Source organism: Gambusia affinis, linkage group LG09, assembly GCF_019740435.1.
Source record: "Gambusia affinis linkage group LG09, SWU_Gaff_1.0, whole genome shotgun sequence".
Taxonomy (NCBI): Eukaryota; Metazoa; Chordata; class Actinopteri; order Cyprinodontiformes; family Poeciliidae; genus Gambusia; species Gambusia affinis.
This window is the reverse complement of record NC_057876.1, coordinates 12,198,568-12,220,385: the sequence shown is the minus strand read 5'-3', so window position 1 is coordinate 12,220,385 and position 21,818 is coordinate 12,198,568. Positions and strand designations below refer to the sequence as shown.

Below are 21,818 nucleotides of genomic sequence, written 5' to 3'. Positions count from 1 at the left end.
TTCCTGCATTGAAGCGCTCCATGCTGCAGTTTTCTTTCGGCCACTGTGTGCTCAGTAGCCTTGCTCAATAATAAATGAAAACCCCAAGCTTTCTTATGAAACACTTAATCAGGCAGTGTGGAATCAGTGAAAACAGCAAAAGGAGCACACTGTCACGGCTCTAATGTGTGTCTCTCTGCGTTTTAGTGGAGTGTCAGAGGGAGGCGGTGGCGCGGTGGAGGGTGGGAGTGGGGGTGGGGGGGGTTAGACTCTCTCTGATGTGCCACAGCTGAAATTGGCAAGCTATCAGTCGCAACCCTGTAACACAATGTACAGCATTTCTAAACAGTATAAGGAGATATGACAGCCAAGAAGGCAGAGAGACAGATTGAGGGAGGGAGGCAGAGGGAGAAGAGATGGAGATAGAGTGCAAAACAGAGAGTGACAATGAGGGAAAGGCCATTTTTAGAAAGTCTAAAACGTAAGTCTAAACGCTTTCTTCACAACTGGGTCAGAACAGCACTTAATTCTCAACTCAGGGAGTAAGCATTTGTCCTTTGACACCCACAGATTTAACTCTTGGTGAAGCAGGTTACAGTCAAGTCCCATTTTCTAGTATGTCCCTGCCCCAACCGTACTCCTCCTCTGCCTCACCTTTTGGCTTTTAAACTGAAACCAGGGGAGTTGGTGTTTTATATTCACCTGCACAAAATAGGACATCACATTAAATGAGCTCTTAAAAGAATCCATATTGATGAAACAAAATACTGGGTTGACATGGCTCTGAGTGAACTTGTAGGGTAGCATCAGGCGAAAAAGTTAGGACACTCCATTTTATACTTAGATCTTTACTAAAACAATAGTTTTCATATCTATTTAAAACAAGATATCATATAATGTGTGTTTTTTTTCATGAAACGTACCTGAACTAAAACTGTTCAAAATGCTCAAATCTCATTTCTACTTTAGTTTTAATTACGTTAAGAAGATTGTATGTTAAATGCTTTTCCTATGAACCATGATAGAATGTGATTTAAAAAATAAAAAAAAGTAAATAACTGAACATCAGCTGCTGCAGAAAGAAAATACTGAAATCTGAAATCAGATACTTGTATTAAAATACATCAAACTATGAGCAGAAATCACTTTAGATCACCAGTCGTTGCAGCAGGTGCAGACTGATGCGTTATTAATATGAAACATCCCAATCAGGTAATATGAAGTTCAAGTACCAGAACAAAGTCAGCATCATGTGTAAGCATTTACCTAGAGGAGAACAACACATTACATGTATAATGCATTGTTTTTTAATAGTGACAAGCTTAAAACACTAGATTAAGCCAAAGTGAACATTAGCATGCTGACAATAAAAAACTGCAACACAAGTCAGAAAAGTTGCTAGAGGGAACTTGGATGATCTTTAAGCCAATCATGCAAAACATTTTCACCTGCAAATTAGTCACTAAGACTGCTAGTATTTTTATGTAAATGTAACCAACTCAACAATTTTTTATTTGCGCTTTTTATAAACTGATGAGATAACCTTAAGGTCAAACTATGGTATTCAGTAGAGCTGCACAATATCATCACAATATTAGAAGTGCAGAATAATCAGCTTAATGCAACAAATCAAACTTCACCTGATAGCAATTGATGATGTAATAATTATCCTGAGATTAAATGAAGCTTTGGACTCAGAATCTTACATTTTTCTTACAGTGAGACTTTTGAATTTAATACCTGATTAATTGCTCCTATTTGTTCAGTTCAACTTAGATTTAAAAAAAATCCCAAAAACTCTTTTTCCCAAACAGTTTTTGTGTCTCTTTGTTGCTAGTGGATACAATTTTATTAAAGCATTTTTTGTCCAGAATTGTAACCATAATTTTTTTCATATCATAGGATTGGCTCATAATCAATAAATTAGATTAGCAGGTGCATGAGAATTCGGTTAAGTTTCTCTGAAATGCCCTGAGAAATGAATCTGGAAAGACCAAATGATAAAATCTATAGGTGTTAAATGGTAGATGCCAATTTCCTGTTTTCTTTCTGGTCTCACCTGTAGAGTCCAGTAGTAGTCAATTCCGATTGGTACAATTGCTTTGTAAGGATTATAATGAGGGCTGTACAATATACCCCAAATTGATTTTCACCACAATATCATCATAAACAATATCACTGCTGTAAAGTGCTGCAATGGATGTCAGCTAATTATATTGGTACTATTCATTCAGACTCTCAATGCAAGTGGCACATTAGGTGATGCTTGTTGCTTAATGCAGCTGAAAATGCTTTAACTTGTATGTCTGCAATGAACCGAAAGCTGAAAGCCATGAACACGGTTTAGCCAAGTGTGTTTTCATTGCAGGCTGTATCAGCGTCACATTTCCAGACATCACTAAATATCAGATTTTTTTTCCTAGCATCATGCATTCCTACATATAATACATAAAATGTTGTTTGAATGAACTTTTATCATAATTAAATTATTAATTATCAAAGTTATTGATGGTGAAATAATGCGGCTTCTTCAATATGGGTAATAATTTTCAATCTAACATAAAATTTAAAATGACATGATTCCTACTTATTTATCAAAACATATTATCTTAAACGTAATCAGACTCTTTTTAAGCTTAAAAAGAGTCTGATTACTCTTTTAAAGCTTACTCTTTGTTTTAAGCTTAAAACAAAGTGAATGAATAACATGTCTGTTGTTGCATTTAAATACCAATCCAGGGAAAATTGACCCAGTTTAATATTTGGCTGATTAATTGTCACATCTCTCTTCTTTACTAAATATTAGGTAGCTTTAGTTTTCAGTTCGGATGCAAAACAGGGCAGACGAAAAACTCTTGTTGACCAGTCAGATCTGGATCAGTGAAAACTGACCAATTTCAATGCGTCAGGAATGCACAAAGACATAAAATACCAACCTAATTTCAGAAATGAAATCACTGAAAAATATGAAGCTAATTCATAAAGATTGAAATATGCTCGTGTTGATCTGCAAGAATATGTCCTTGTGTTGGAAAGATATGAAATGAGGGCTTAAATTGTCAGTATTAAAACAGGAGTCAAACACCTGTGGTGTCGCCTCAGGTGTTTGACTACCATCCTGTGTCCAAATTGAGGCAAAAAGTTGGCAAAATGTCGGGGAAAAGGAAGCTGGGCCTGCAGACAATTGATAGCTAAGGCCGCCCAGTTGGTAATCAGCTCTATTGATTTGAGCCTGTGTGGGTCTGTAAGAGGCCGGGAGCCAGTGGCTGTGTGCATATGCACGGGGGTATTACCAGCATTTATTCTCTTTGCCTGTGGGACAATGCCGTCTCTGAGTGAGGTGATTAAAAGGCCCAAGCTATTGAGCTCCTCCAATCAATGCCCTCCTGTGCTACTGGACAGAGCAGGAGGCCACTTCCTCGACAACACACACTCACACGCCAACATGGTTTCACCTCCTTCATTTAACTTGCCCCTTCCCCCAAAACCTAACCCACCTTCATTAAGTGTGGGGACAAAGGAGGCCAAATCCACCTCGCCTGGCTGTTTGGCTTCCTTGACCACAATGCACTGCACAGAGATTTGCCATTTGCATTGTGCACACTGACCAATTAAACAAATCAAATACTGGAGAGAAGAAGGAGGTTCAGGGAGAAAAGTAGGAGCTTTCCATTTAAATGGATAAGGTTAATGAGTTATTTGTATGGTTGACGTATTCCGATGGTTTAAAAGGTTAGGCGCATCTATACAGCTGCCCTTTGCAGTGATCTCCACCATTTCACGCTCCCTCAAGCAGCGGTAATGAGAGGTCACCGTCCACCAAGAGGGCCGCAGAACCACGCAGCCGTGGGCTGACCACCACACATCCACCAACATATTACTCTTTCCTCCAAAATAAACAGGCCTTCCAGAGAGGAGCAGGTCATCACAGCCCTTGCTCTAAACCTACCTCTCTGGCTCTCTTTCAATATCCTGACAAGTGGTTTGCTTTCATCACACCGTGACCAGGGAACAGCCCTCTTGTTTTCCCCAGAAAATCCACTTTCAAATTTTCAACAAGGTCAGATTCATTTTTGTCTCCTAAAGGAGAACCTCCCATTTTCTTTAGACTTCGTCTCATTGAATTGGCCTGATTCTCTTTATCCACCTTATTATTGACAGTGTTGCTATATGATTGACTGTCTGTGCAATTTCAGTAAAGAGGTTTGTTTTGGTGGCTAACTATATGTAGTGAGTGGTATTTTTGAAGTGAGAGGTTTAGTTAGCTCCATTTCCTGCTTTTGATCCTGTTCAAGTCTCTGCACAGCTCCAGTATTTGTTGCGTTCCTCACACTAATAATCAGACAAAATGTAACTTTGCAAGATGGGTGTTCAACATGCACCCAAAGTGAAACAGGAGTAACCCTGTGCTTTATAGTTCAGTTTCCATCTAACTTAATTATCAAGAAGCCCAAAACTACATATACTCCTGGTGAATATAGATTTAAAATAATCTGTCCATTTTTCCCAACATTAACATTTAACATTGTTTTGGAGAGGCTCAGATGAATACTGGAGTCTCATCAAGAATATGTTGGAAGAGTTAAGAATTAGGGTGATGGCAAGAAGTTTTCCAAAATCAAAGGTCTGAGAGTTCGTCACTAAAAATTTGATTGATATCCCTAGTTACAGATCCAAGTCACAGAGTTTGGTGACTTAGGATATAATGCAGTTATGTCCTTTTAGGATAAATAACTATGCTACATCTCTGTGGTATCTGACATATAAACACAGTAAACAACTATGAGGAAGTCTCAAACTTAACCACTTCTTAGGTCCATGTATTTCCAAGTACATGGAGTTCATTCTTTTGTTAATCAGTTCTTGTTCTTTCATCCCTGACAGCATTTTCAACTAAAGAAAAGCTGAGACTTGAAAATACTCAAATGCACAATTAACAAATGTTCAATCTGACGCAGATTTTCATGTTATCCTTTTTGAACCAAAGGAGAGGAGAACTGGGGAGAGACGGTTTCCTTCAGGATTCAAACTTAGACAAAACATGAAGTCTTTTCACTGCATTTAAACTGGGAAACTGTTTTATAATCACTTCAAATCAGAGGGTGTTTCTAACATTCAAAGCTACTTAATATTTGAAGTCTGGGACACAAGTTCCACAAGGATGTGTGAGCATTAACCACACATACTGCAGCTCTTCACTTCTTAATGAAATATTACTAGGACTAAAGGATTTACTCCCTCTGTCACTGTAAAAGACTGTAAATACTATTAATGACATTAACAAACAATATTAGCTATATTCTGGTTTAGGCTAATTTCAATTAATTAAAATGGAGAATGTTTAGCAATTCTACAAATCTCTAACTAAAACTTCAAAGAAAAGACTAAGTGGTATAAGTGAAAACCATATTTATCACACCAAAGGTGCATTTTCACAGCAGGAACATTTCAGGAACCAGATTTTTACCCTTTGTTCCCACAGATTTAACCAGGAAAAAAAACCAGGGTTCTCTGTAAAGTCTTCACACTTCAGACTGATTTTGATAGGTTACGATACTGACTGATTTATGACTATGAATATAATCTAATATGACACAGTGATGAAATTGTTTTCCAGTATGTTTCATAAAACTCTCAGCTGATCCCTGTTTACAAACAGCCAATTTTACATAAAGGCTCAGTCATCAAACATTATTCAAATTTCCATGGTGACAAAACCTCTAAGACCACAAGGACCTGGCAAGAATCCTGAGAAAAAGCCTGTGCCTAATTTGCACCTATTGATTTTGTAATTATTTAATAGGCAGGGATGTCCAAACAGGGCGTATCAGAGAGAAGCAGGCAGCCTGGGGTGTGTTGCTGTCAGGTGCCAGTGTGAGCGGACAGCGTCGGTGGGCTCTCCTTAAGAAACAGTATTGGACAAACACAAACAAACGAGGCAGCGGCCACTGTGACTCAGTGCTCTAATGAACCAGCGTATTGACTTGCTGGCTTTCTCTTTCTCTCTGCCTCCATGTCTTTCTCTCACTCACTCAAACACACACACGCATGCATGCATACACTGCCTCTCTCTCACTGCCTCTCTCTGTCTGCTATGTTTGTATGGATCCCAGCTGCCACTCGGAATACCAATTACTGTAGGACCAGCAGAGGGGTGAGGAGAAGGAGAGGAGGGGGGTAAAGGGAGAGAACGGGGAAGGGAACGAGGGATGTTGGAAAGAAGAAAGGAGGAAGAGGGGTGAAGCCAAACAGGTGATCCTGGATGTTTGTTCGTACTTTAGTTACAAAAAAAATAGAGCTAAAGGTGATGATGGAGCCAATTTGTTCACCTCAACCTGGATGTGTGTTTGACGACATCAGACTTCAACCTGAAGAAGCTCAGGGGAAAGTTTTATCCTCCATCCCACTGTGCTCAAGAAAAACACTAAGTGTGTATTTCATGTTCTCTTAAGAAAGTCTATAAATAAAATTGAAAAAAACAAAACAGAGGAAATATACACATTGTCTTTGCTTGTTTATTTCTCAGAAACATTTTTCACAATCCAGGACAACTCCATTAGCCTGAGATTCTATTTCTGCAAACAAGAAAAAACATGACTTTTAAATTATTGCTTGACATTTTTAAGGGTTATTCACATGTAATAAAAAGGCTTTTTATGTCGCCTTTTTCAACGGTGAACTGATAAGCTTCCATATCAGAATAGTTAGCAGTAAAATGTTGCTTTAGCTGAGCTCACAATACCTCATGATCTCTCTGCTGTAAAATAACAGCTTTGATTTCCCAACTTTTTTCACAAAAATCACAGATTTCCATGTATTTTATTGGGATTTTATGAGGTAGACAGGCACAAGTCTCACTACAAACTCTCAATTGGATTTAGGTCTGAACTTTGACTAGCCCATTCTAAGACACAAATGCTATGATCATCACCACTCCATAGTAGCTGGCTAGCTGTATTATACGGGTTTCAATCCCGTATTTAGCTCCAGCCCTCTTCCAGGAAGTCCCAAATGAAGAAAATCAATGTTGTTTTAGGTTAATTTGGAGTTAGTTTTCTGTTACAAATAGCGATGTGTCTGATAAAAAGTTATATTTTAGTGTAATCGGAGCAGAGCATCTTTGTCCAGGTGTAAAACTGGTGTTTGTAACAAGACAAAAATGAGGTTTTGGTTTTCCAAAGACATTTTTCATCTCGTTGACTTTGTTTTTCTTGTTCATAAAGAATCTATAGCTCTTCGTCTCCTCAGGTAATCGCCAGATTTTGCAGAACCAGCACCGTATACGTTCTGTGCAAGTCACAGAATTCTCTCATCTCTATGCAGAAGCGATATTCGAGGCTCAAGAAATGAGAGTGACGCTGCAGCACCTTGCAAGGAGCCAAAAAGTGCCTGCTTGTGAGACACCTAAATCCCAGATGCTGTGACGATCTCACAGCTGACACACAACGGCAAATCAAAGGAGACCTTTTTCATGGTCTGCCAGAAATAGCTGCAGCCCATGCGCAGGGACGGGAACAGGGTGTTTTGCTGTCTAAAGTAACATCTTCTCGGTGGATTTTTGGGAAGAATCTGGGCGCTGCGTCTCCCGGAATCAAGATATTTGTTTTTGATAAAGGCATCTCTACAACGGTGGGGATCATTCGGGTCCAGTGACACCCCTTCGCTCCAGCTCCCTTTCCCCCCCTCCGCTCTTTCTTCTCTACTCAAAGTGCCGCAACAATTCTCATGACAACCATAATGAGCACACTCACATTCTGCACGATACCACTAATTTGAGAAATTTCCAGCACAAAGACATAATTAGACAAACTAATTAGACGAAGACTTCGCTGCACAGAGATCCTCCACAGTTCAACTCATCCGCCTACCTGCCGACGACTAAAATAGGAAGCAGCCGTCAAGCCCGTCCGTGCTTATTCCCCTCAGTTAGCGCCCTGAGATGTTTGTGAGATGGCGCGCGAGGGAGAATAACATGATCCCCTCCCAGGGGCGGCGGCCACTTCTCGAAGCCTTCGTCATGGACTAACAGGTAAACCGGGAGCAGACCGTCCTCTTATTTATATCAGAGGCTGCACAGGCCGGGACCGGCACCTGTGTAAGACATGTTAATAAATCAGAGCGAGGCACTCGAAGAACACTTAAAAACACATCGAGTTCTGGATGAGGTGTTCATTGTAAGCTATAGGTGAAGTGCTCAGGTTTTCTAATGAAGAATATGACAAGAGCGCTTAGAGAGTTGGAGTGGCGAGGGAGGCAGAGAGGTAATTGATTTTAAAAGTGAAGGGAAAACCCACAGGTCTCAGGAGGGAGAAGAAAACTGTCTCGACGGATACAGAAGCCCCAGCTGCCTGGAAGATTAATGGAATTAATTCTTAGTCTCACTTAAATACATTTTATAATGGGAGGCCTAAATTAACATTTCGTAAAGCCCCCAGAGATGAAGTCAAAGTGTAAATTATTACAATTTTTTGTGTGTGTGTGTTTCTCTTTAGCTTCCTTTGCTTCCCTCCGAACAATGAAGCCTTTTGTCCTCTCAACATGTGTTCCTTGTGGGCACCGTGTTATCCAAATAACTGCGTTTGCTCGTTAGCATTTTGTACAGTGCATATTGAAAACCACATAAAGAAGTTTTATTATAAGATAAACCCGGATTGACTTGCTCTAGTACAGAAAAACAAACTTCTGAGCCCACGTAAGTAGCTCAGGGGGCGAAAACGTGTACGTAGACTACACACTGGGGTTTGTGAATGCTTGGCACGCTGTCACTGCATTCATTGTGGAGCCTCAGTGGTTGTGGGTAGATTTGTAAGAGCATAACAAAGACACAGGGACTGTTACTGCTAATTTTCCGTCAGGTCACTAGGTCCAGGAAGAAGGGAGCAAAAGATTAACATTCAGAACCGAGAGGTTCTTTTTCTCCTCCCTAAAACTGAGCTTGCACTTGCGTGTACGCACACAAACACGTCCTACAAAAAAGACACAGATTCCCCACTCTCTCCAGAGGCCTCATCACTTGAGCCAAAACACTGCAGCGGCATACATCTTTGATAGCAGTTTTTAAACCTATTAGATCCTCCTATGGCTGCTTCTACCCTTACAAAGAGTTTGTCTCAACGGAATCGCCAGCATAAATAAACCATCAGCAAATCCAAAATAGTGCACACAAAAGACAGAAATGCGCATTGTGCTCATGCACCAGCATCTTTGCTCGCACACCTCTGAGACAGATATCAAAGGACTGTAAGTTCTACATAACACTATTTGAATACAAAAGGAAAATACCTGTTGTTGTGAGGCTCCCAAAGTATTTAGCCCAGTAGACGGAAACAGAGCAGTGACACGAGCAACAAAAAGAGGGAAAAAATGCTCACACCGGAGAAGACGATTACAGAAACTATTCTTTATAAAAAGAGTCCTTGTTAAGCAAATTCAGGCTTTTTTTTATGTATTTTTAAAAATACAAGTTGTGAAATACAAACTTCATCCTAAATAGACAAACATAAACAAATTGCTTTAAGGTAAATATGAATGATCTATAACAAGGAACATTAGAAAGATATAAATTTTACCATTAAAATATAGTTCTTTTAAGCCCCAACATGATGTTTCAGCATCTACACATTTGATTCTATACAAAAGTACTTTCTTTGATCTGCCAGCAGGGGGCGATAATTTGAAAATAGACAGTCAAAATTTAACAGAAGAAGACACTAAGAATGACTAAAGGAAGGGTGGGTTTAAAATAAAATTCTATCAAATCAAATGTAGCTTTTCTTTGACAATTTTTACTCCTCTCCTTACGGTGATGTTTTTCAGCTACATTCCAAGATTAATGGAAATAGTCGTGAAAAAGTGAGAGACGTGAAATTATCCAGAATACTTACTTTTTCTTGTTTTCATCACAGAAACTCAGAGGGGGTAGCCTACATGCAAAATTACTCTATAAAATTAATTCCAATAATCTTAAAATATACAATCCAAAAGTGTGAATCACAAACAGAGTTCTAAAATATTTCCCCTTTGTAAAGTGTTTCCAAAAGCTAAATTAAAAACTTGATTTTATTTGTGCAGTACGTGCAAATTAAATATGCAACAACCTCTACTTGCTGTTAAATGTGACTGACAAGTAAAATATTGAAAAATACAGATTTATTCTCCTATTTTTTTTATCAATAAAACACTTCTGGTACAGCTTTGGATTCAATGATTTCCATAGTTTGTCAGTGATTAATGAGAGATAATAATGCCTTTCTAAAAATGTTTATTTTCAGCTGGTGCAGCTATGGGAGAGACTCCCAGAGTTTCTTTCAGATGCAACATTGTGGCATCACAGGACTGCATGAAGGTCCCCGTATTTCAGCTCACTGTTAAAAACACAGAATACTCCAAAACAAGATTATGTTTCAGCTGTGTGAATATAAGATCGGTGAAGATTAAAAAAAATTCCAAACTCACATTCTTTGATGCATAAATGTAAACATTTTGCACCGTCTTCTTTTTTTAATCAAAGAGACTCAGACTCATCCTCTTTTATGTGCTATTGTGCTTAAGAAAAAAACACAATTGGCCAAATTCAGAAAAAAAAACAAACAAAAAAATAAACAGGCAAGACCTCAGAGAAAAAACAGGAAATCAGCAATGATGAGAAAAAGTCTCACCAATGCATCCCCGGTGTAAGGGGAGCAGAACATTTTCATTTTGTAAAGTACCCTTGTTCGTATGGACAGGGCCACAATTCTCAGCTAATAGACTGTACATTTTCTTTTCTCCTGCCTGTTTTAAGTGAACTGCAGGTCTGTAATTGTGTGAGCCGCTGCAGTCAGTCAAAGACTAACGGTGTTGAATGAGCGAGACAGACTGCTCTCAGTAAGTATCAGCCAGAGTCCTGACACAGAGAGGGAGCAGCTACAGAGATACATTTAATATGGGTTAGGGGAGATCTGCTTTCACTGGGGCTATATTTTCTGAGCTTTAAATATAAGTTTGCTGCATTCTTTGACCATGTTGACACTATTTATTTAAGGACAGTTAACAAAAATCCATTTATCTATCCATTATCTATACCGTCTGTCCTTGAAGGGGAGTGGGGGAGTTGCTGTCGGTCTCCAGCTGTCAATGGCTGAGAGCAGGGCTGCACCCTGGACAGGACACCAGCCCATTACAGAATAAAACAAATAAGCAATTAAAATATCAAAAACTGCTCATGAAGGAGGTGCCAAAATAATTTATGGCTGTGATAATTAACTACAAAAAAAATGTAAGGAGGGTTAGCTATATTAGCGTCTAAGCATTGTTACTATTTTCTCAAAACTGATTGTTGTTATTCTGTAAACCCATTTTCATAACTAGGACATAACTGTTGTCACATAGGTTGTTTAGTTTGAACCAAATGTTGGTCAAAAACATGTTAAAAGGTCTGTTTCATAACAAAAAAATGAGGCTCATCATTCTGGTAGCCATTTTGATTAAAAATGAACATTTTAAGATAAAATGTTAAATCTTCCATAAGCTTTTTACTTTACCCCGTTCACATTTTATTCCTTTGGTGTTTCCATTACTATCAGATAAAAAAAATGGCACCTTCAGCTGCAAGGTAGTTTGTGTTGACCACAACCATATTTTACTCCTGGAATAAAAGTAATTTAGTAGCAGAATATTACAACTGGTAGGTATGTTGGAGTGTCAGATATTTAAATACCACACAATTTAATTAAATTACACACCAAATTTGATCATTTATATTCCACATTCAAGAAAATACTGGTCTAAATTTCTCTTAACTAAAATCAACTGATATGGTGTAGGTAATGTATATAAAGTTAAATTAATTTGCTTAAAGATACAAAGTGGAAGGAGTGAAAGAGCAACGCAGCGGTACAAAATGGGGGAATGAATTACCAAAGGGAGGATTTGACTAGGTGCCATTTGATAAAGGGATAAACTAAAAATAAAAGATCTTCTATTAAATCTGTGGCTGAATATCTGATTGCCTTCTTGAGAGTGAAATGGTAGAGCTCTTATAAATTGGTCTCCCAGCAGTTTCACAGTGGAACAGTTGTTAACACTTCTGCATCACTGATAGATTTTCTTTTTCAACCCACCGTGTGGTAGCCTTGATAACACATTAGTCACTTTAATCTATTTTTTGTGAGTGTGTGGTTAAATCCTCACCTACTTTGCTGGGTCAAACCCATAGCACAACCCGAGTTTGATCGATCCATTTGACCCAGTATCAGCTATGCAACTTTGGTCAAGAAGAGTAAGAAGTTGTGATGAATAGTTCTTAAAAAAATAGAAAATCATATTTATTTTGCTGCTCAGTATAACTGCATTAATATCCAGAATGAGGTCATACACTCATCAACACACACACACACACACACACACATATATATATATATATATATATATATATATGAATGAAAGAAATTACATTTATTGATTGAACTTCATTTTGCTCAATAAACGCAAACATAAAAATCTAAAAGACAGATTACTTTCATGATCTGATTTGATGAGATGCAATATTGGGGATTTAAGCAGCATAAGATGTAACATAGGACAGGGCATCACAACATATGTGGGTTTTCTCCATGATAAGCTGAATGTTGATGAGGGAAAGTGAATCTAACAGCAGTCAACCGCAATATTAATACCAAGACTCTAAAAGTAATACAGAACAACATCACCGTTTTGCAGCATTTCAACAAGTTTTCTGCCAATTTCAGGCTGTTAGATCAATGATTTATATTTAAGACCCAAATCAATTACTGAAAAACTTGCATGGCTTAATTACTGACCTGTGTAACCCAACTTCAAAGAAACTATGAAACAAGCTTCAATGTTTACTCTTCAATGATAAAGTAGTTAGTATTCAAACATACTAAATACCAAGAACCCTTTGGTTTTAATTCCTTAGAAAAGCTTAATTAAACCTGTTAAGAATATAATTATTTCAATAATTCACAGTGAAGTCTGAAAGCCAGGCAACAAATCCCTTCCATAAGGATGTTTGCTACTCTGAATCATGGGCTTTTCATGGCAGAACTACAATTAAAAGGAAATAAAAGTCACAAGTACTTTACTCAATAAACAAAACAAAACAAAAAAAGATAAACTTAATGAATTACCAAAGCTAAGACTTGGCCAAATAAAATGTAAGACACAGAATGAGATATTTAATCTTTGCTAGATCCACATACACATTCTCAAACTTTGCTACCTTAATGCCTAGAATAGTTTTAGTTGGTTTAAATTATAAATCCATATCAATAAATGTATCAGCAAATATCTGGTCTTAAAAATTTTTTAATTTAATTATTCAAATTTCAAAGTTTTAATGAAAGCTACCTTTAAAGTATTTCACAATTGTCCGTCTTCCATCAACTTCAGATTACATTCATTTATTTTGGTAAATTTGCAACATTGTGAGACAAAATTATTAAAGCTTTATACAATTCGGAAACCCAACTACACTTAATATGTCCAGACGAGAAAAATAAAACCTATTTCATTTTACAAACGACATCAAAGTTTGTAAAATGTCCTGGAAGAACCAGCATCACATATTACAACTAAACTAAAATATTAATAAAACAAACAACAACCGAAAAAAACATATTTCATTTTTGCAAGCGACATCAAAGTTTGTGTCCTGGGAGAACCAGCGTCACATATTGCATTGACACAAAATGATCTGGTGTGGCCTTAGCTATTAATAATTACATTCCATACAAGGAGAAGAAAGCAAACATCAAGTTACTTAAGTTTGGTACCAAAAAATGCTGATGCAAAAAATAGCATACATTAACTCTGCACAGTAAAAACAAATAAATCCCATAGTAATATAAAAAAGTAATAACATCAGGTCATGAATATTACATTCCTACTTTTACTACATTATGCTTTATTTGCATCAAGGCTCAAACATGTGAATGGAAGTTGTAAAATACTTCATTAAATTAATTTGGAACAAATATAAAATTTTAGGTATCTTTCAATTTAGTCCTGGTGCAGATTACCGGAAAATGTTGGCACAGCATCACAGCCAGTGTGAGAAGTTACTCTGGAGCTCTGAAACAAGGTTAAAGGTTGTCGAAAAAGTATTACTTTAAATTAAGAGTCTCCTTGACAGTCAAACTGTATTTGTTTCAGACAGCTGACCAGAAGTGTGCAGGGTAGTGCCAATTTAACCTACAACATACAGCTTTTAAAAATTCTACTCGCATGCACTAATGTCTCAAAAGACGTGAGACCAATATATAACCTCAGTAAACGCCTAATGTAGAAGCATTGCTTGCAGCATGTTTTTGTCAAAATTAATTGGACTCTAATCTGTAGAGTTTGCAATTATCTGTTAAGTTCTCTCCAACAAAGGATCCAATACTTTAAAAAAATTAATTTAAGGCACAGCTCTTAATTTAGCATAAATGTTTTTATATTTGCTACTTTTTTAATGTTCGCCTCTAAAACAAAAGCTACAGGTTATCTCTCAGTTTAACAAGTAAACGATAAACTGACCTCAACCTTTTTTGGCACGAAGCAACCAAACAGCACATTTTCCCTTTAATTAAAGCTCACTAGCTAAAATAAAACACTAATAACAGTGACTGAAATTAAGTTAAGACCAAAAGCCGTAAAGGTCTGAAGAGCCCCAATTAAAAAAAAAAAAAAGGTGAGATGCCTGTTATGTTTCATCTACTGTTATTTTTTTTTTCTTTTTCTTTATTTCCTATTTTTAGAAATGACATATACTTTATAACTTTTACAACAAACAGAAAGACTGGAATTATTCAGCAAGATCAGAAACCCAGCTAAAAAAAAAATGTACACAGCAATACTCAGAATGGGAGGGCTTTGTGTGACTAAATGATAAATTAGCTCTTTTATCAGCAGCGGCTACCCAGAGGTGCGCATTTGACTCGTTGTGTCGGGCATTTTACCGGCTCAGCTCTGATATATGCAGGCTGTACTCTGACAGTGTTGTTGAATGATGACTGGGGGAAATGGGTTAGAGGAGCGTAGAAAGAGAGAAAGTGTGTTGAAATATGTCTATTTGCGCATGACAAGAGGCTCTGCACGTCACTGAACGCTGCTGTCAGGGCTTGAGCCTGGAATAAATGTCACTTCCAGATCCTGGCCCCCTTTCACGCACTTTATGGCTCTTTATGCTACAATTAGCTACTTGTTTATGACAGCTATGACTGGGTCAGTGTCATAATGTAAGATATGCAGTGTGTGTTGTCAGACGTAATGCCCGAGTAAAACCAACAGCTTGCATAAAATTCCCAGTGAGGCGTGCCGGAGCGGAGGCTGACACACGCCGGGATGCCGACGACCAGACACACAGCTGTGCGTTGTAGAAGTCAAGCAGCCACAGTGCGCACTTCATACACTCTCCTGTGATGCATCTGAAATGAGAAGTCCTAATTATTATTTCCATTGTGCCCCACTCCTGTGACAAGGACCACTAGCTGTGAATGATTATAATTATTACTCGTAGTGGAATAGCAGTCATGCTGTTGTATCATCAGCAGAATCATCCAGCACATCGGGGTCAGATCCGACTAGAGATTCATGTATGCAATCCAGTTCACGTTCTCTGTTCTGCAATATTTAAAAACGTTTAACTCCTTCTCGGATGTGCTGTGTGTGGTTCTGCTCTTGCCTCTGGCATGCTGTGGTAAATGAAACTGAAGCATGACAGGAACAATACTGCATCTGCTCAACACGCTAACAGAGCCTGGACCCTGTACACACAGCACACAAAAGCCACACACTTCACTGTGTTTTATTGTGATTTTAGCCAATACACAAAGTTGTGAATATCTAATAATGGACAAAAATATAGCTGGTGTCCAAGAAATTTTACAAATAAAAATCTGAAAAGCTGCATTTGTACTTAGGCACCTTAACGACTCAAAATAAAATCCAGTGCGCCCAACTGAATCTAATGTCAGCGAGAGAAGTATGTACATGGCTGTTTTGAAAGGCCGTTGAATATAAGTGCATCTAGCTAGGCATTAATCAGTCAAGCAGCTAAGACTCCCATAGTAGCTGCAAAGACCCACAACTCAAGAAATCTGACAGGAAAAAAGCTGTGGCTGAAAAAGAAAAAGCATTTAAAACACTATGTGGTGGCGAACTAACATGAACACACCATCCTCACGGTAAAACATGATGGTGGCAGCAACATGCTGTGGGACTGCTTTTCTTCAACACGGACAGAAAACAAAACTCACAAGAGGCTTTAAAATTCTTGACACTGGGTGGTGGTTCACCTTACAACACAACGACTGTAAACAAAGTCGTAGCTGCAGTAGAAGTGTTCAAATCAAAGCATTATTCATGTATTGTGACAGCCAGAAACCTGATGTTTCAACCACATCTCATTGAGCTCGAGTTATTTTGTAGACAATGATAAGCAAGGGTTTCATTCTCTAAATGTGCAAAGATGTCACAGATACCTGAATAGGCCGCCTGCTCCATTTTCAACAAAAGGTGGTTTCACTAATGAGTTACCCAGAGGTGTTTACTAAAAGCATGGAAATAATGTTTTGATATTCATTTATAATAAAACAATGCATCATTTTCTTTCCACTTCAGAATTAATATTTTTATCCATCACATAAAATCCCATTCAAGTTGAGTAAAATGTCAAGCTTGACGAATATTTCAGAAAGGATCTCTACCTCATTCTGCTATCTATGTCGATCAAAACCCTCTGTCAACTGATCAGCACTGTTTAAAAAATAAGCAGAACCACAACAACAGATCTTAGCCTGCCGCCAACAAAGAGATGGATTTTTTTACAAACACAACTGTGAGGATTTATAACAAAACTATAGCCTGTCTGTTATTTGTACATAAATTTCCTGCATTGTTTGGAGCAGAAAACAAGCCTGTCTCGAATAGCTGGTAATTATGTACAACATGAATAAAGCCGGGGTTTTTTCTGAGGCACTGGTGGCTTGTTAAGTGGTAAAAAGACAAAACAGCATTTAGAAAATGAAAGGTGCAGGGAAACATCCAGAGCGCAGTGAGATTCTCTCTCTGTTAGATGCAACTCTGTCTGTTTATTTCTTCCAGCTGGAAGGACACACCACCATCAGTAACTACAGTGTGTCTCTCTGTCCACCCATCCCTTCCTCTGATCTTCCCACTGCCCTGTGTCTCCTCCCCGTCCTCTGTTTTGCTCCCTCTTCACCTTCATTTCAGCCCACCCCCGACTTTCCGACCTCAAAATCAAAAACAAGCCAGCTTATTTTCCAGCGTTTACATCCGTGTCCGGCGAAAGATGACTACGAAGCAGCTCCGACGTAAAGAAAAAAAAACAAAACATGTTCGAATTAAACGTGGGGCATTGCAGACAAGGGGAATCTATTAGTGCTATTATATAATGAAAACCCGAGCTGTTATTGCCACTATGTGTGCCATTAAAGAGGGAACAATACGTATGAATGCACTGTGTGAAACCAATTAAAATACAGCCCTGTCATATAGCGTCCTCGCTTTCTGAGTCATGTTGCGACTATGCCGCTCTCGCACCATTCGCATCAGAGCATCTGCGACCATCGCATTAGGTCTGTACCTCTTTGGGCTCTTCCGCCTTTCCCAGCCTATATGTTTCAGTAATCCCGCATTTAAAGGAGGGCCCAAGAGAGAGCGAGCAGGAGTGGGGAAATCTCACATCATCTGTCCATCTGCAATATAAGGGGCCTAATGTGGAACCAGGAAATGAGCTATGAATGTTGAGGCTGCCTCCTCATGCTCCCAGCGGCCACCAGCCTGCATATTGAGATGGAGTAGACACTGCGGAAAGTGGTTAAAAAGACCCCACTTTAATTGGACTTTTATTTGTTAATGGCTGGGATCCTGATGCATTGCTTTAATTATCCCAGCAGAACTAATTTATGAACACGGAGCAGGAACGAGGCTGGACTTTGGGTTGAAATAGCATCCAAATCCTCCCCGTCTCTTTTTGGAGAACCTCCGATCCTCAAAGCGCTTTTGCTTCTGCCTTCCACGGGAATCTCTCTGATTCGACTTGCGAGGCGTGTTACGGCGGAAACCCTCTCATCTAGCTGCTACGGTAAATAAAATAGCTAAAACAAGAAAGAAAGTCACCTCTTTATTTTTATAGAAGGTAGATCCTAATGCGAGTATATCCATGTTTGCTTTGGCTTCAGAGATGATGGGTTCAAATCCAACTACAGAAGTGGAAAAAAAACCCTTTCTGAGCTGCTCTGTCTGTCCTGATCAATCAGTACAACTATTATTGCACTGATGGATCTCTAATTTACTACATCACTCTTAAGGGTTTCATGTCCGCACTGACACATATTTACTAAAAGGGGGCATTTTTTTAAAATAGATTAACATAGTTTGCCTTTCAGCTACAGATGCATGTCTCTGCCTCTCTCCAACCATCGGATGCTTTTGTTTACATCACCTCCATGCTCCTTGAACCTCTGCACAGTTTGTCATATTAAAACCACAGAGCTGAAGAAAATTGAGGTTGATTGTAATCTATGCTGCCATCAGAGTATTCAATAATGTTGCAATGTCGTAATTGTATTTATTTATACTGGGATTAAATTACGCACAGGTGGACTAGATTTACTAATTAGTTTCTCCTAAAGGGAGTTGGTTGCTCTATGCTTTATTTTGCGGTATCAAAGTAAAGGGGGGGTGAATATATACGCATGCCACACATTTTCAGCTTTGTACTTGTAGAAACTATTTTTTTAGAAATGCAATCCTTTTCCTGCCATAATTATGCACTAATTTGGGTTGGTCTGTCGCATAAAATCCAATGAAATACATTGACGTTTGCGGGTGCTCTGAGATAAAACGCAACAAAGTTCAACGGGTATGAATGTTGATGCTTGGCATTGTATGTGCAAGCGTCTTCCTGGAACCCTTCCCCAGCTGAGCAGACAGCAGAGAGCTCAGCAGCACCTCCGTACCTCAGGACATGCAGCTCCCTCCTCCCCGTCACAAAAAGCAATCAGAGCCCAGCCTTCTCCCCTGGACTTACCTCTGCCTTTAATTACAGAACTCAGCAGCAGCACAGGGAAAGGCAACCGCCGCTAGGCTGCAGCTAGCATCTCGCAGCCTAAACAAGAGGCCAGCATCCACACAGCAGTCTTCTGCATGCAGCATAAACTGACATAAACTGTGCACCGATACGATTCAGCCGGTCCTGATGGGCCCAGCATGCCTCTGCCAAGACCGAGACGGAGCTAAGGTGCTTGAAGTGATATAGCGAGCAGAGCAAAGTGTGGCAGACCAGTCATAAAGCACAGCAGGGCTCCACGTGGCTGAGGGAAGCCCTTTCTGTATGCTTAATGAGATGTTGTCACCTGGTAAAAAAGTCTGAACCTGGAGCTTCCATAAGATACTGCAGGGGATCTTTTCCCACAGAGGGAAGCGGAAGTACAGTGTGTAAAATATTAATCAAAAGCAAGATCCTGCCTTATGAATATTAAGCTCGCTTGTGAGTGAAAGCACGGCTGATGAGGATCAGCTCAGAATGATTGAAGCTCTCTTCGAGATCAGAGATGTGCTGTTAGAGGTAGCCACAGAGCACACAAGGGTAGGGGGGAGATAAGGGTCTGTGCACACAGGCTGCTGGTTTTTATTGCTGCAACACAACAACTCCAACAGCATTTTAAGCACATTCCCCACACCAAAAAAAAAAAAAAAAAAGAGAGAAAAAAAAGTCTATGGTTGCTGTCCTTGCTACAGGGGAACAAAACCAGAATGGCTTAATGTGTCATTGGGCTTAATTTCTCACCCAATAGCGCAAAACAGAAAATAGTACTTTAGTGAAAGGAATAAGGCATGAAGAGTGAATTATCTTCTTGGGTATCTCAGAGGTACATAACGTACTGAGATGCATATGTTTCGATGTAGATCATCGTTTCTAAATCCATGATCTCCAAACAAAGCTGGAGCAAGGAGCTGCTCTTCCCTCCACTCATCACACCGCCTCAGGCACTGTGGTCCACTGTGCCGTCACACATGATAACAACACCACACATGAACGTGTCAACTCAATTTGTCCCCCTTATAGGCTTTCTTTGACTCAATCAATGCATGGCCTTCCGTCTGGTTTCCACTGCTGTCTTCACATTAGGGAAGGAAAGGGCAGTGGCAGTATCCCCTCCTGAACCCCCTGCAGTTTAAAATTATTATGTAGAGATGCAGTGGAATTGGACAATTTTCAGCTTGATCTGCCCTGACCGGTGACTGGCAGGTCAGAAGCTCAAATATCTGATCTCATTTCAGTCAGTGAACGCGCCATAAGCCCTGCTGGGCTGCTCTGATAACAACACAGTTCAGATGGTTTTATTGAGTGAGGAAGACTCAAAGTTTGGCTTTTCCAGCATCGGTGAGGTGTTTGAAATGAAGTCAGAGGAAGAACAGAGATGTAGCAAGTTATTTAAAATGTATTTTCTAAGACATGTAAAGACATGTATGTGGTTCATGGCTTTCAGCAAATAACAGGAAGGCTGACCGGAGTACCTGACGTACTTTTTGAGTTTTCAACATCTGGCAGTCATGACAAGCTGGACTGAGAGTTAAAGTAAGGATCTACATTTTCTGGGGAATACATATATAAATTATAATTTTATTAACACTTGCAGTACAAACTCTCCTAGCTGTGCTAACTGCTAATAGAAGATGCTAAAGACTGGTAAAAATAAAGCCTTCAAATCGTTACATCTACACAGTCTTAAAATACTGCCCATTCATATCAAAAAGAAAAAAATAATTATGCAATTCTTAAATTGTTGTGTTATATATTATGTTACAGTTTTTGAAGTGAAACCAGAATCCACCAAAATTGTTATCATCACAAAGTTCTCAAAGACCAAAAATTTTATATTGACTCAAAATTCTAATGAAAGCAGCTCCCATTATAAAAAGTCAACATCTTACTTGCAGTAGATCAGACTGCAAGCTAAAGCTGAACGCTAATGGCTAATTGGAAAGCAATCAACACCCAGCCAACTTCTACCATCCTAAAGCATGCCAAAATATCTCAAACACCTCATTGCAGTTCATAAAAAAAACACTATTTATGCACCACTGAACAGTCAGCACCTTTGGAATATGCAGTTTTTTTAAATTATTTTTGCAAAGAAAGCTCTTACTAATTACAAAAAGAAAAAATTAAGGTAGGAGGAGCTGCACCCCCAGTTATCTTCCTGTGTGAAAACATGCACCAAAAAGATACATGTACATCGTTATAGTCAGAGTAACACTGTTATAAAAGTAAATCATTGTAGAAAACAAAAATATAGCACTTTTTGACAAAATTCTAGAAACTTTTACATTGCATAATTTTTTTTTTATTTGACTCTGACAGAAACCCTTCTACTCTTTGTTCTGTGTATGCGTTTCACACAGGAAGATCATTGGTGGTGCACTTCCTCCAATCTCAAAATCCTGTCATCAGTTCCTTTGTAAGCTACTAATAATAGCCAATACAGATTTGCTGCAGAAACTAAATTGTTTTAAGGTGATAGAAGTCTGCTTCTCATTAGCCATTAGCTTAACCCTCGAGGACAAATTAATCTGGATGTATTCTGACTAAAAGGTGCCTTGAGCATCATCTACTCTACTGCAGATACAGTTTTTAATTGCTTGTTACCTTTCAACAAAAGCTTACAAAAAAATCCTGAGCTATCCTTTTAATCATGTAGTCCTAGTGGAACAAAAAGCTACACCATAACTTGAAAGTTATGAAAAGGATATATATATATAAATAACAAAGTTACATCAATCCTAGCCAGTAACCCACAGTTAAAGTTCTGATTTAAAATTTGTAT

The 21,818-nt window shown here is 38.7% G+C and overlaps 1 protein-coding gene across 3 annotated transcripts in view; it reads right to left on the bottom strand.

The window, feature by feature from the left end:
* Window positions 1-21,818, bottom strand: part of nexmifb (neurite extension and migration factor b) — an 83,184-nt gene that overhangs the window by 59,839 nt on the left and 1,527 nt on the right. The window contains exon 1 of one of the 3 annotated variants that reach the window (XM_044127713.1): window positions 12,151-12,218. The exons of 1 other annotated variant lie outside the window; for it this stretch is intronic. The gene's annotated coding sequence lies outside the window, so the exon portion shown is untranslated. Of the gene's footprint in view, window positions 1-7,847; window positions 8,949-12,150; window positions 12,219-21,818 lie in introns of those variants that run through there. One more of the 3 variants, XM_044127714.1, reaches the window with a different exon arrangement.